The sequence below is a fragment of the Alosa sapidissima genome, chromosome 13 (genome assembly GCF_018492685.1).
Source record: "Alosa sapidissima isolate fAloSap1 chromosome 13, fAloSap1.pri, whole genome shotgun sequence".
NCBI lineage: Eukaryota > Metazoa > Chordata > Actinopteri > Clupeiformes > Clupeidae > Alosa > Alosa sapidissima.
This window is the reverse complement of record NC_055969.1, coordinates 3,132,319-3,147,695: the sequence shown is the minus strand read 5'-3', so window position 1 is coordinate 3,147,695 and position 15,377 is coordinate 3,132,319. Positions and strand designations below refer to the sequence as shown.

Below are 15,377 nucleotides of genomic sequence, written 5' to 3'. Positions count from 1 at the left end.
TAAATATTTACATTAGAGTTGACAAAGTCGGGGAAATAAAATGCACTTGATCTGTAAATTAACTTTTCATTAGTTTATTTGAATCTTTTTGAAAGATAAGCCAAACCACCTCTTACTGTGACACCACTTGTAGAAAGATGAGAAACCCATTAATATTAACTTACTGGGGAGAACTCCTTCCACGTTCTTAAATATTTAATCTACCTTGGACAGAGACTTGGCTAATGCTGTGCTACAGAGAAGTAGGATCTCCCCTAGAAAGACCACTCCTGTTCCCCTCTCAAAGACAGCCTTGTCCTGCTCTAGTTCACTGGCAGAGGAACAAGCACCTCCAAAAGTTTCTAGTTCTGAGCCTGTTTTATATCCCCTTTGTAGACAAGTGGGAAATGTCATTAAAACTGTATTTAATGACAAAGCTGATTCCTCATCATAATATATACAATGGGAATGTAAGAAGCAAATGCAAAGCTCTATCTTATGAATATAAGGACATGCATACAGTTAAGCAGACAAAAGGAGACAGACCAGAACAACCTCATTTGATGTCATCACCCAATGCCATGTGCAAAAGTGCAGCAAGTTAAAGGCTCAGTCAGGGATTTTACGTGATTTCTAGTCCATAACATTTTTTGTCACATTCAGCAATCATCTCCTCACGACCACTAGCTGCCCATTCCATGATTACACTGTAAAAAAAAAACAGTCTCTATAGGCAGCCCAGGCTCCGAAAACTGGACACAAACAAAGCGGCAGCCTGCCCCAAAACAAAAACGAAACCCTGCGTGGAATTTCTGTAGGAATACTGAAGGTCAGGTACCTCTCGTGTTTTGTTTGGTCCTTGGTTAAAATATAATGTACATTTTGTTGCATCTGCTAATGAATGTAAACATAAACTTAAACAAAAAAACAAATGCGACTTCCTGCGAAATCCCTGACTTTAATATGGGATTCTATTAAATGTTATCTAGTTTTTAAGAACAAAGTTCTGCTTAGAAGGAATAGTTTGTCAAGATAACAATCTGAATGAATGTTGTACATTAATGTAATCCATGTTGATAGTTGTCTTTTGCAAAACAATAATGGGCAGCTTCTCATAAGCAGCAGACACTTAAGTATAACAACTGTGTATTTCTGTTTTATTCATTTACACTGTTTTTCTTTGTGTTAACATAAATAATCAGTAGATCATAGTTTGTGAAAATGTATCTGTAAAACACAAACCGATGATACAGGATCTTTCATTTTACTAATGCACCTGTTGAGCAGAACACGTGCTCCATTTTGTATAGGAGATAGGGACTGTGTGAGGTCTTATTGATCAATGTTAATTGTACAGTTTGAACTCATATTTCTGAAAATACTGATTTTGTTTCCTTTAATTCAAAAGTAAACTCCAGCCTTTTTCAACCTGGGGGATATTCCAAGTATGTGGTTTAGAGACAAACCTTCTAATGGTAAACCTCAGAAAAGCTGTATGGCTTCATTCTCCAAACAAAACAATGCCATAGGGCTCTTGTTGCAGGAGATTTACTACTCCGAGTTAACTTACCAGGTTTGTCACTACCCCCCTGGGCCCCATTTATAGATTGTTTCTATATCTACATTTTCAACTAAATTGGTCAAATATTCAGTTACAATGCTTAAACCCTCCGGCCCGAAAGGCTGTACAATAAGCTAATTGGGCATGGGGGAAACATCAAAGTATACCTCATGTTTTGCCACCAACTAGGCTTAAAATACTGCCTTGGTCACATGAAGATCCCTATCAACATAACAACCTCTCTGTCTACCTCTATCAAATGCCTTACCTCCATCTTCTTCCGGGTCTCTGACCTATAGAATTAAGTCCCTGTCAGTCCCTCTACATTACATTAAAAAGCTGCAGATACGGTAGATAATAAATAAGAAACTGTTAAAATATTTTGTAAGTGTAGAGCAACAACGTTTCAGAATAAAATAAAATCTCTTTAAAAATATGTTCAACCTTTATTGAGACATCGAAATAAAACTTTAAAAGTGCACAGGGGAGCAATGAAATTGAATTGAAACCTTTTGCATGTTTAAGCCTATGTACTTGATTGGGGGGTGTGGGGGGTGATTGGAGCATTTTAAGATGCATTTTGTGGGAAACCAAACAAGTGAGCTTAAGTAGTGAAATACTCCAGCACACCTGAGAGATACAAAAGATGAAGAATACACAAATAATACATGTGATTATATTATGCTATTATATTATAATATATTAGTACACCCCTTGTGTTATTTCTTTCCTTTTTGACTTCTTCTGTATAAAACAAATCAAGAATATCAAAGGTCGACCACCTTTCAAGGAAGTAGACTACAGTATTTACAACATATATTAATATTATTTGAATCAAACTCAGATTGTCAGAGAGAGTGCCGTTACAGCATTTCCCATGAGCAACTTGCCTCACTTTGTGAATGAAGCTATTGGAGCATTGCAGTAGGGTATTGTGTGTGGATAGTCCCAGGTACAGCACAGGGCACCACCACCTTCAACTTCCCTTCTCCGCTTTTGTGTCAAGATGTCCATTATAGCAATTTCCATTTAACACTCCATCAAGATGGATGCTTTTATTTTATCATAAAAAAAACTTTCCCCAACAGGCAGGACAATGGACCAAATGAAGGTCCTGGTTCTTGCATTAGGCTACTATGTCCCTCCAAAAGGGAGAATTCTACCTTGAAACAGAAATTGCAACACTAAACATGTGTGTCTTCAAGTGAATTAATGACCCTAAAGATTGGTGTTTACAATTTAATACACATATTCACATGTTTGCAATATCAGCCAGTTATAACCATTAGTGTTACTTTCATTGTGGCCCATAATTTGAGAACAGTGTGAAGTAATTAGCCTTATTAGTCAATACAATCATTCCAGACCATCCTTTTCTGTTCTGGTAAGAATTTGGCTTACATTGTACTAGATAGATAGATAGATAGATACTTTATTGATCCCTAAGGGAAATTCAAGACTGGCCTGCATACTCAAAGTTAATAGCCTACTTTTAAAACTCCGTCCTTAGGTGACAATCGCATCTCCTTTATACATTATTACATATAGGCTAATTCAAGACTACCAATGTAATAAGTATATTTACAAAGGAATAATGTGGTGTGGAAAACAGTGTAAGACTGATTATCATATGCAGCCTTGTTAGCTTAGGGTTGCAAACATTGGGCAACTACTGTACATAACAATATACATAATCATGGCTTGCAGGCACAACTGATGTGTCTTACATTTGTTAATGCAGGTGCAGCCATTAGACAACATTCAATACAAACAGTACATGCCAACCTTTCAGCATTTTATCCACAAAAGCCCATTTTCTTTACTCATGGGATAAGGTAGGCCTACACTATGGGCCCTATCTATGTCCAAATACTGTTTTAAGACAGTTTATAATACATTTACAACACTACCAGAAGTCCAGACAAAACTTGCCAGAAGATTGAGGCTTACATTTTGTCACTGAAAGGTCAAATATGACATTGACATGTGAAATACTAAAACACTACAGTAAAATGCAATATGAAAATATCTACTGGCTGTTAAGTGCTTCAATAACTTGATGCTGAAACAAATGCAATCACATTGGGGAAACAATTCGCATGTAATTTTAGTAACCAAAGGTATTTCAACCCAACTCGCCCAAATGTATTATGGTATTCAACCAATGCAATAATGGAATTGTCCCATTCATTCATCATAAAATGAGTAAACAATGAACCTTCTTCAATTTCATTTTCTACTTTGCAGTTACTGTAACGTGCCAAAGCAAGTCTCTATGATATCTGCCATTAGTGCCCTCATCTGAGGATGAGGAACATTAAGTCACTATAGTAACCTGAAATATGTTGTGGTGTAGGCTACTCCAAATCCTTGAATACCAAACATGGTGTTAATCCCTACTTCCCTGTTTCCACACTGGACATTTCAAATTAAGTCAACACTGACTTCCAGCTGATCAAGTTTCCAGGCAATTTAAAAATGAATATTTTTTGTTAAGTAATGTCATCCATGTTTTTTGAAAATATGAAAATACAGCTACTGGAAAGGAAAATATTTGACAGCACTTCAACTAAACACACTAAAGAACTACTGTTGGAAACATTCAGAATGGACAGGGTAGGACACAGCCTTTAAAGAAAAGTAACATCAAACAGAACCTGGAGAACTACGAAGTCCATAAAATGAACATAATTAAATGAAACAGCAGAATAGGTCAGTGCCCTCATGGAGGAGTTGCATTACATTCAAACTGATAGGAGTGTGCCTAAAGGTCCTTCACTCATTGAGAACTTAACATTCAGGGTAACTTTTAAACTTTGATTGCTGCACAGGTAAAATAAACACAATCAAGCAATGCCGCCACAAGAAGGACAAGCCTGACCACAAGAGACCTGTTTGGCTTGACAGGCAAGCGCGGCACCATTTTAAATGCTCCTAGCTTGGAGTTGTCGCAGAGTGAGTGTCTAGCGCTGTCTCCCTGTCAGCAAGATTCCACAGTGGCTGGAGTTGCAGAAACAAGCAAGCTCATGCAAACACACTGCAAGGGAGGAGGAATCTGGCATTTCCCCATGAGGTGACCTTAAGCAAAATGTCTAGCCTATAAAGTACACTACATTGACAAAAGTACATGTACAAAAAAAGACACTAGGCCTACACTAGCCTACTATGTTTTATTGCGTTTTAATGGCAACAGTATAGGCTAGTTGTCTTCATTCAATGTATCTTAATGGATTTGACATAGGCCATTCTACGTTTAAAAAACCAAATACATTTTTTATAATTTCAGTAGACTACTGTTAGTTAAAATAAAGGTGAGCATGCCATTTGTGAAATAGACATTGACAGTAAAACCTTTTTAGACTAAACAAAATCTATTTTTAGCTGCGTGTTTAAATGCGCAAGAGACAGAGGAACTTGAAAACTTCTTCCTGGAGTTAACCTCGTTGGTAAGTGGGGGCCACTAGTAGAACATTAACAACCTGCCGACTTTCTCAAGGCGTTATTTACTACAGAATTCCCACCTCCATGTTCCGCTAATCATCTGTCTGTCTCAGAGTCTTCCAATCCGACAGTCCATCGAGCCCTAACGCCCCCCGTGTTCCACAAGAAGAGTTAAGAAAATGTGGCTTTCTGAGAGATTGAAAGAATACCAAACTGTTTCAAAATACAACACCGTGTTTTCCCCCGCAAAATTAATGCTAAATTCAAATAGGCAGCTCCAGTAGCAGCTGTGGGCTATATAAAAGGCAGCTTTCACTCTAGTCATGCAGATCTTCCGAATAGCCGGTGCAAACCACGCTAGAAGAGTCCACCTTTGTTCCTGCGTAGCCAACGAGATCTAGTCTGCCTCCTGGCTCGTTCCTGTGAGACTATCTGCCTTCCTCCATTTTATGGTGAAGCCCACAATGACATACCTGACTTCAGAGCACTGACAGCACAGTCGCGCATGCACACACGCACACACACACACATTCAACAGCGATGGCAAGTGGGAGCAAAGGGGGGAAGAATACAATAAGTGACTTGGAAAATAACTCGCGTGTCCCCTATGTTAAGGTGCCTATAACCCCACAAAGCATAGCAAAGCCCATCAAACTAGATTTTAACAAAGCACAGGGAGTAAAAACTGTTAGTTGTTTTTCCTATGGGTCTGGACGTGGACCAGAGGCTATGCCAGCCAGACCGTCGCTAATGGAGGCTCAGATCCCATAGCTCTAGCGCTAGTGGAGAGCAAGCCGTGCAATGGCTTCTTCTCCAAGCGAGCACAGCCTACCAGCAAGAGGGTCGAGAGCTAAATACATGATCAGACCAGCCAAAAGATTGCTCTTAAATGGTAATTGGTGTTAACAAACTCAATATAAACCCTTACAGGTTCATTTCCGAGTCCCAGTCCTCAACAACAGAACGAGATGTCTAGATAGCCTAGAAATGGAAGGTCGGTAGAGTATTTAAGAACACAGCCGAGTTGACTTGGTAGCCTATATTTGGGTGCCAGTTTCAGGACATTCTCTCAATCGCTCTCATAGTCACACCCGACCGGTTGGTTCTACAACTAAGAGAAAACGAGAAAAAGCTGTTTCCAGGTCATTCACGCGGCGCTCTCCAAATTATTATGTCTAGCCTTGACTACGATGTTGCTTCTGGACCATTAACCAAGCTGTGGTCTTCATGTTCAAGGAAATCGGTTTTACTCACGGGTTCGTCCAGAAAAACGACCTTCTTAAAAGTTGTTCCGTGTCTCATGCGTGTGCCCGGTCTAGTGGATGATCGCCATCTTTCCTGCTTCTCTTGTGCTGCAGCTGCAGATGACCTGAGATCCGTCTGTCTCTGAATAATGAGCAACCACAGAGACAAGGAAGACAATCTGCAAAGCAGGCAACACAAAGAAGTTTTGGAGACTAGCAAGCACCAGAGGGTGCACAAGAGTTTACGATGAGACGACAGCGCAGCAGGATGGTCAGCGTGGTATGTTTCCCAAAAGCCACTCATTCTTGATTGAGGGAAATTTACCAGCGTAGCTATGGAACTCAATCAGGCGGACTGGATAATGCTAGATATGGCATATTATCCATACGTCTACGTCATTTTGGGGTTATTTTGAGTTCAGTAGGCCTACCTAGTCAAACAACGCCTAGTGATTGAAACACCATAGAAATTGTCCTGGTAGAATTCAGCCTGATGGCACCAAAACTGAACAAACCTGCTCATCAGCCTAAACATGTAGGCTTAGCATGTATTACAGACCTGTAGGCCTAATGGCTGTAACCTTCCACATGACGTTTGTCACATTAGCTTAATTGTCATGAAGTGTCACAATGTTGACTTTTCCCTTTCAACAACCCACCCAAAACCCTACCATAAACAGGGTTGAATATTGGTGAGGATCCAGTTCTGGCAAGCAGGCAATTGGCTGGACTGTTTGGAAGCAAGTTGAGGTCTTTTTACAGAGGCACCATTGAGAGCATCTTGACTGGGACCATAACTGCATGGTATGGGAACTGCTCTCAATACAATAGAAAAGCACTTCAGAGAGTTGTGCGTACAGCACAGACCATATGCGGCTGTGACCTACCCTCATACTGGAGTTATTTGAGGGAAGATGCATTAGGAAGGCAAAAAAAAATCTTGAATGATCCTAGTCATCCCAACCATGAACTATTTGAGCTATTACCATCTGGCAAACGATATAGAAGCTTGAAAGCTCGTACCACCAGACTCCAATGTAGTTTCTTTCACCAAGCAATTATTGCTGAACTCATGCTGAAGACAAGGCACTTTTTTTCCCCCTACACACACACACACCCTTTCATTTATTTATTTTTTGAGGAGAAAAAAAACACAACAAATTTTACTCTGTTATAAACCCATAATGAGATGTAATAAAAGAAATCTTGAATCTTGAATCTTGTTCTTTTAACCTAGAGTAGGCCTAATCAAACTCATTTTGAGTCAAGCATTCGAGCATTCGATAAACAATATTTTAGAATTTAGAATTTTAATCTACAAGGTGGCAGTGAAAGGGTTCTGTGGTGGGGTGTAGGATTGTTCTAGAAACAGTGGAATCTAATGTAATACGTATGTTATTTCACATGATGCCTTGCTCAAAGAGAAGAAAGCTGGACAGCAAGAATGGAGCTTTTAGTAACGATTGGACCGATTCTCAGGCTTTCTGATATGTTCTGAGACTGTAGCGATTATCAAAAGCGCCATTATGAGACAAAGCACACAATTTTTGAGAAACCATACCCACTTAACAGTGAACTGAGGGCACAGCAAATGTACGATCAAAGAGGGCAATATGATCGACCCATAAGAATCTTGACATAATCATTCACTTCACATTTGTAGCCCAACAATGTGCTAATGAATATTCCCTGAACGTTTCCTGGATTTTGGGTCAGCATTTAAACACATTTAAAGTTGCTGATGGTGGAACCCTCAGCTGCAGAATATCCCTCTACTTGTCTCAAGTTCAATTCAAGTTCAACTTATCTTAAAATGTTTTTTTTTTTCTTCTCAATTTATTCTTATCTCACCTTATTTCAAGAGTCCTTTAGGAAAAACAGGTGAGATCTCATAATTCTGCTTGTAGACCTATACTTATTTGATTTGTCTGTTGTTAACTAAATTAAACATTGATACAACAAGCCTTCTTCAACATACACCAATCAGCCATAACATTATGACCACTGATAGGTGAAGTGAATAACATTGATTATCTCGTTATCATGCGTGTGTAAGGATTTGAGCGACTTTAACAAGGGCCAAATTGTGATGGCTGGATGCCATCTTTAAATCAAGCAGGTTGTTCCCGGTCTGCAGTGGTCAGTACCTATCAAAAGTGGTCCAAAGAAGGAAAAGCGGCGAACCAGCAACAGGGTCATGGGCGGCCAAGGCTCACTGATGCATGTGAGGAGTGAAGGCCGGCCCATGTGGTCCGATCTAACAGACGTGGATGGCCGAGTGCATGTGCGCCGCTTCACATGGCACCAGGATGCACTATTGGAAGAGGGCAAGCTGGCGGAGGCAGTGTGATGCTTTGGGCAGTGTGATGCTGAGAAATCTTGGGTCCTGCCATTCATGTGGATGACCACCTATCTAAAAAAATTTGCAGACCTTGTGCATCCTTTCATGGAAATAGTATTCCCTGATGACAGTGGCCTCTTTCAGCAGAATAATGTGCCTGGCTACTAAGCGAAAATGGTTCAGGAATGGTTTGAGGAACATAACAGCAACAAGTTCAAGGTGTTGACCTGGCCTCCAAATCCCTCAGGTCTCAATCCAATCAAGCATCTTTAGAATGTGCTGGACAAATAAATTTGATCCATGGAGGCCCTACATCGCAACTTGCAGGACTTAAAAGATCTTCTGCTAACGTCTTGGTGTCAGATACCACAGCACCTTCAGAGGTCTTGTGGAGTCCATATCTCGACGGGTCAGGGCTGTTTTGGTGGCCACCTGCACAATATTAGACTGGTGGTCATAATGTTATGGCAGGTGATCATACTGGTATGTACTTATAGCAAATCTAAACACTGTGACATTTGTGCCTATCTATGCAAGTTTCTAATGCTTGGTAGGGATATGTTTGCAGGGGTGTATGTAGCAAGACCACCAATCATTGTTGAGCCACAGAGACCTGCTGGTCCAAGTTAATTACTGTAAGTTTTGTATTACATACCCATCTGAGTCATCTAACAAATAAGAACAAAGTCAATGTATTTCATATTTTATAGAGATGTATGGATGACAAGTAATGATAATGACTTTTTTGAAAGAGTTTAAAATGGCTCTGAAACACTCTTTCAATGACATAGCAACAATGGTCTGAAAGGAAGAGGACATCCTGCATGGAAGTGTGGGAGTCTGAAGAAAAGAGAGGTTGTGTCTGTTTGAGTGTAAGTTAAGTGAAACCAGTTTTACCCTGAGCAAGTAGTATTTCCTCATAAGTCTGACCATTGTTGATATTGAGATATCTTTACAACAATTTGTAAAGCATCGATATTCATTGTTCCACAAACACAATGCTGTTTGATCTGTGAGAGAAGACGTATCCTTTCAAATTAAATACACAACTGGCTAGTGAGATGCAACATGTGAATCAACATGGCACTTTGACGACATGGATTGTCAGATAGCAAGAATCCTAATCACTAAGGTGATCTGATTTAGCTGCTGAGAATCAACATTTGAAGGAACTACTAATTACATCAGACATCAAATCGATAATGGCTCACATTTATAAAAGACTTAACAAAAATACAAATGTGTTCTCAACCCCCCCCCCCACACACACACACACACACCACAATAGGTAGAAGATTTCAAGGGTGTCCGCCGGGTGCTAGAGTTTATCATGCTGTTACAGCATATGGCCTGTGCAGCAAATCTGATTAATTTGGGAGGAACGGGACAGACTGCACCAGGAAAACCCAGCCGTTTCCATGTTCCTCTCTGCCAGACCTTCCTCCAGAGTTGCTAAAAACAGACAAATAGACGTCAGGGACTCAGATGTTCCCACTGTGGACAGAGAGGAGGGAAGATGTACAATTTAAAGCATGAAGATGGACCAAATGCTAGCCGAAAATAAATGTCTTTCATGGGTTGACTTACAACCTTTTGACTTGAGTGACTCTTTTTCATATCTGAATAATTATTGAGAAAAAATTGTCTTGTGGAGCTAAACATCATGGAACTCTGTTATAAGTTCATCAGAGGTCTGCTCTTCTAAAATGTATTCATTATTTACATGTCATTATTAACTGATTTAGTGTCCTACAGAATGCATAAAATGTTAAGCAATTTAAATGACATTGTGAAGGATCATGTGTTTTATGAACTAGATATACCGCATATCGGTACAAAATATGACCGCCGCTCAGTCCTGTACATCCTCTCCCGCTTGTTGTTACACTTCTCAGTCTGTCTCCATCTCCTCCCCTACTCTTGCAACTTTTGTGTATGCTTGTATGCTTGTATGTGCGTGCCTGTGTGTGTGTGTGCGCGTGTGTGCCTGTGAGCGTGAGCGTGTGCGTACATGTGTGTGTGTGTGTTTGTGCGTGTGTGTTTGTGTGTCTGGTTGTGTGGATGTGTGTGTGTGTACAAGCGTGTGTGTCTGCATGCGTGTATGTCAATTTGTTTCTATCTCCTATAGAGCCTGACCAATATGGGATTTTGAAGTCTGATACCGATTTCGATACCAACCACATGTGCAAGTCACAAGCAAGTCTCAAGTCTTAACCTTCAAGTCTCAAGCAAGTCCAAGTCATTTTTTGTGACAATCAAGCAAGTCAAGTCATAGCTTGGGTCAAGCAAGTCAAGTCAAGTCATAACCAAATCATACAAATTCATGATGATTTACCCATGTTTTCATTTTAAAATAAGCTACAATAGGCTAGTTATGAACTGCTGGAGTTTTATTTGTAACAAACAAATATACATTGTTTCAATATGCCTCAAATATTAGGTAAACTACATCAAATCATGACAATATTCAAACAGTTCAAGTTACCTGTCCTGACCTGTCACATCTCCAGGGACCAAATAATGTTGAAAAAAGTGAACTAATCTATCAATCAAACGCTGCCGCCGACGTCAACTTTGACAAGCGCGATAGCACAATGGGTTTTAGGAGGGTTTAGGACTGTCAATGCTATATCATATTATACATAATAAGCCTAACATGTGAAGTAAGCTACTTTTCTATGCTGATTGCTGGCAGTTAGCTAGGCCTACTTACTGTTGTTACTAGGCTGTAACGTAGCCTATGGAACAGGGACGTGTTTAAGAGGGAGGGAGAAAGAGAGGCACCTACTTTAGGTTACATTGGCAACATTTTCGCATATCAAGATTAAACTTAGACAAGAAAATGTTTCACTTTGCCATTTCACACATTTTAACCTAATATGGCGTTAACTAAAAAATCATAATAGATTCAAAGCCAACTCTTAACATGCCTCAAATTTGACATTAGGTTTCTAACATGACTAACTTCTGATCAACGTCAACGTGTGGTGGTTATGTCGCTAATTTGTGCACTTGCAGACTGCTGTTCATTTCTTTTTTGAGTTGTCAGATACATCATCTGTAAAGCCAGACATTATTATGTTTTGGTATAAACGTAGAGCCTTCCATATTTGCAAGTTAGCCTACCTCAGTCTGTCTCATTTGATCTGGCACTTGCTGTTGGTTTGTCGCGTCACTTGGTAACAATGACAGGTTCGCTCGCGTGACGCATGCAACAGCACCTAAGCAGATTTTCTAAAATCGTAAAGTTAACTCCTTAATATCTATGAAAAAATAAAAAGTCAAGTCATTTCAAGTCATTTGTCTCAAGTCTCAAGTCATGAATAGCAAGTCAAAGTCAAGTCAAGTCTTTTATGTTGATCAAGCAAGTCTCAAGTCCTAAAAAATGTGACTCGAGTCCCCCATGTCTGTCAAATACCCCCCAGATTTCAGTGTCCATCAGTCCCAACATTTAACAATATAATCAAACAGTCCCAAAGTAAATTAAATCCCAAACCAAACTGAACATCTTCTGCTTTTGATAGTCTACCGGTATGCCGCTCCAAATGAAACGCATGTCTCACAATAAAACGCACATAAGAAAGGCCTGCCTCAAATACAAGTCTGCCCCAAATAAAGTGTGCTTTGCGCAGCCTAAGTAGATAAAAGACCCTGGCCATAATTTGAGAATTTACGACTCCTAAACATTCCTCACCCGTTATCCAGACATGCATGAAAACATTTGAAACAAAACTCAGCATAGGTTATTTTTAGAATGATGACTTTCTCTTAGCATTGTCCTAACCGTTAAAACGAGTTAGATATGACGAGACATTGTTTACAGAGATACACTGTAAGGTTGGCTGCAAAGATTATGTAGACTGTTACAATTGACTGCCACACGCACACACACACACATATTATCATTATTATTGGTGTAAACCAGGCCATTTTAGCATCCCGACAAGCTTTTTGATACTCGATAACACACAACTCAAAATCGGGACTGTCCCGGTTAAACCGGGGTGTCTGGTCACCCTATTCTGTGTGATAGTTGAATAACTTGGCTTTCCAGATTAAATGTCCATACTGGTTAAGAATGGCATGTGAACAGTCTTTAAAATAAGGGTAGCTTCCTTAGTATAGCGTCATTGAAAGTTTGCATGTCATTCGCACATCATTTTTTCTCTCTCGCTCTCTCGGAGGTACTGTAGACCTAGCCTGCCGAGCATTTGCTCTGCTGCTGGCTTGTGTCTCTACATCGCCCAAAATGCTTGATTGCATTGCATTTTCCAGATTTTTAGTTACATTTTCATGTACCACATCAGCATTTTTGTTTAGTGAATCTTTTGTAAATTACCGTCGGGCCCTCCTTGGCCGCTTTCGTTATCGCCCAGCTCGCCTCAGCTTGCAGCCATTCACTCCTTCGTCTTCATTAACATTCCTGGTAGAATTCTCAATCTTTTTGGCCTTTATGTGTCCAGTTACATAGTCTGTCTGTTCTTGGTCTTGGATTTTGTAAAATACATTTCTAAACTAGATGTACCGCATAGCGGTACAAAATATGACCGCCGCTCAGGCTTGTACATCCATTCCACGAAAATAAATCACATTAATCAAATCTTCTACTCCATCCCCCACTCGTAAAACTTTTCTGTATGCTTGTTTTGCATGTGTGCGGGCCGCACAGAAAGTAGCCTACTGGCGCTGCAAAGGTGAATAGATTTGTAGCACTTGCTAAAAAAATTGTAGCATTGTTATAAAACCTTTAAAATCTGTAAACAATCACAAGTAGGGCAGTTCATCACAGTCCATCCATTGCAACTGGACTGATGAAAGGTACACCTGTAGGCTACGTTGTATTTGAGAAAAGCAGTAGGTAGCAGCATAATGTATTTATTTATTTATTTATTATTAAACAAAACAATCCCTGTCAGTTCCATGCAGTTTTCAACAGCTATGTCATGTCATGGATTTTTGTGAATGTTTCTTTTTCTACATTATGCAACAGTTTAAGTCATCTAGTTCAGTGGTTCTCAAAGTGGGGTCCGGGGACCCATAGCCAAGGGGTCCGCAAAATAATTTGCTTGAAATTATAAAATTGAGTTTTATTATTTTAAATATTAATATCTACAGATGATGCCCCTTTTCACCGTTAAAACTTAGGTCATGAAGAACCATTCCTACTACTGCTTAGCTTGGCTTATTTGTTAGCCAGCTAGCTGATGAATGTGTAGAAATGTTTGAGTGAGTCCATGTTGTCAAGTGATACAAAATCCAAAACTGACAAAAGACATGCACATCTGCCAAAAAAACATGTTGCACATCTGCCAAAAAACATGTTGCACATCTGCCAAAAAAACATGGGATAGTGGACCTGTCCACAACTTCAGAGAATACAAATGACATGCTTAATTGTTACGGCTATGAGGGGGTCCTCGGAATATTTTCTCCCCCAAAAGGGGTCCAAAAACATTGAGAACCCCTGATCTAGTTCATATGATATTCAACTTTATTGTCAATGCACAAATTAAATACCAGTAGTTTAAAACAAAATGCCGTTTTACCCAGTGGTGCAAATAACTGACATGTCGCTGTGTGCCGATATGTTGCTGATTGGATCATAAACGGCCACAGCAATGAAGAAAAGTGAAAGTGATTGATAATGACTATTATTGTGTTACATGCTCCAAATGTAAAGCACTTTGAACTGCATTCTGTGTATGAAAGGTGCTATACAAATAAAGCTTATTATTATAATTATTATTATTATTATTATTATTATTATTATGTCCGAAAGGGCCTTCATGAAATGCGTCGCTAGACTGTTTATACACATTTTAACGCCCCCTCTGTGACGTGTTCGCTCCCCAGGTTCAGAGCTATTCTAAATGCAAAAATGCATAGAGGGAGTTATGACAAAACCGTGACTGTTAACAAACTATAAGCTATATAAGGTAGGCCCTACACTAGGCCTATTACACAACATAAATTGTCACTAGGCTATGCTGGCGACCCAAATAAAATCTCCTTTGGGAACCAATGGCTTACAGTATGAAGCGGACTTAAGCTGCCACCTCTTGACGAAAAGTTAATAGTTTTGCATATCAGTAGTAATACATTTCAGGCAGCTGCGTGAATCACGGAAAGTGCGAATAAAGTGGACACTTCTATATGGGACCCACTGTACAGTAGCTGAAGGTCTGTGGCTAAAGCAGCCATAATGAAAGTGTTATCATTGTTTGGATACTTCACACACACATGCTTTTTAATCGCATAGACTACAACTACCAAGCTGGAATCGACTCCCCTCTCACACCCTAAACACGCACTTCGAACAAACAAAAAGCGTCTCAGTCTCACGGTATAGCCATAGGCAAAACTGTATCAGACCGGTGTAATGTTGGTACTAAATCATCCATCCCAAAGAATGATTTTTGTAGCACGTGCAACAAATATGTGTAGGTACAGCCCTGCCCTGGATACATCTCTCAACGTGCGCTCTAAAACATTTGGTTTAAATGGAGATGTAGAATCTACATTGCGGCGAGTTGACACAAATTATACACTTTACGAATTTATGTAGTTTCAGTCCTAGTTACTTATTTACTTTGAGCCATGCTCTTCCTTACTTGAATCACCTTTGAAAATAGAGGATTGAAGTAGCCTAGTGGGTGTTTGGGAATGAACATTAACTCAGATGCTTTTTGAGACTTTGAGCAGAAATGTCCCAGCCCGGTGTTTAGGATGCATCATAGACAGGTTATCCTTCAGGTATATATTTTCTATTAGAAAACCATCACGTTAGCGAACGTGTTGTGGCTAACTCACT

General features: G+C 39.7%; 1 protein-coding gene across 3 annotated transcripts in view; it reads right to left on the bottom strand.

The window, feature by feature from the left end:
- Positions 1-6,529, bottom strand: part of znf462 (zinc finger protein 462) — a 40,719-nt gene extending 34,190 nt beyond the window's left edge. The window contains exon 1 of one of the 3 annotated variants that reach the window (XM_042060563.1): positions 6,236-6,529. The gene's annotated coding sequence lies outside the window, so the exon portion shown is untranslated. The remainder of the gene's footprint in view (positions 1-6,235) is intronic. The other 2 variants (XM_042060562.1, XM_042060561.1) reach the window with 2 other exon arrangements.
- Positions 6,530-15,377: the final 8,848 nt, after the last annotated feature.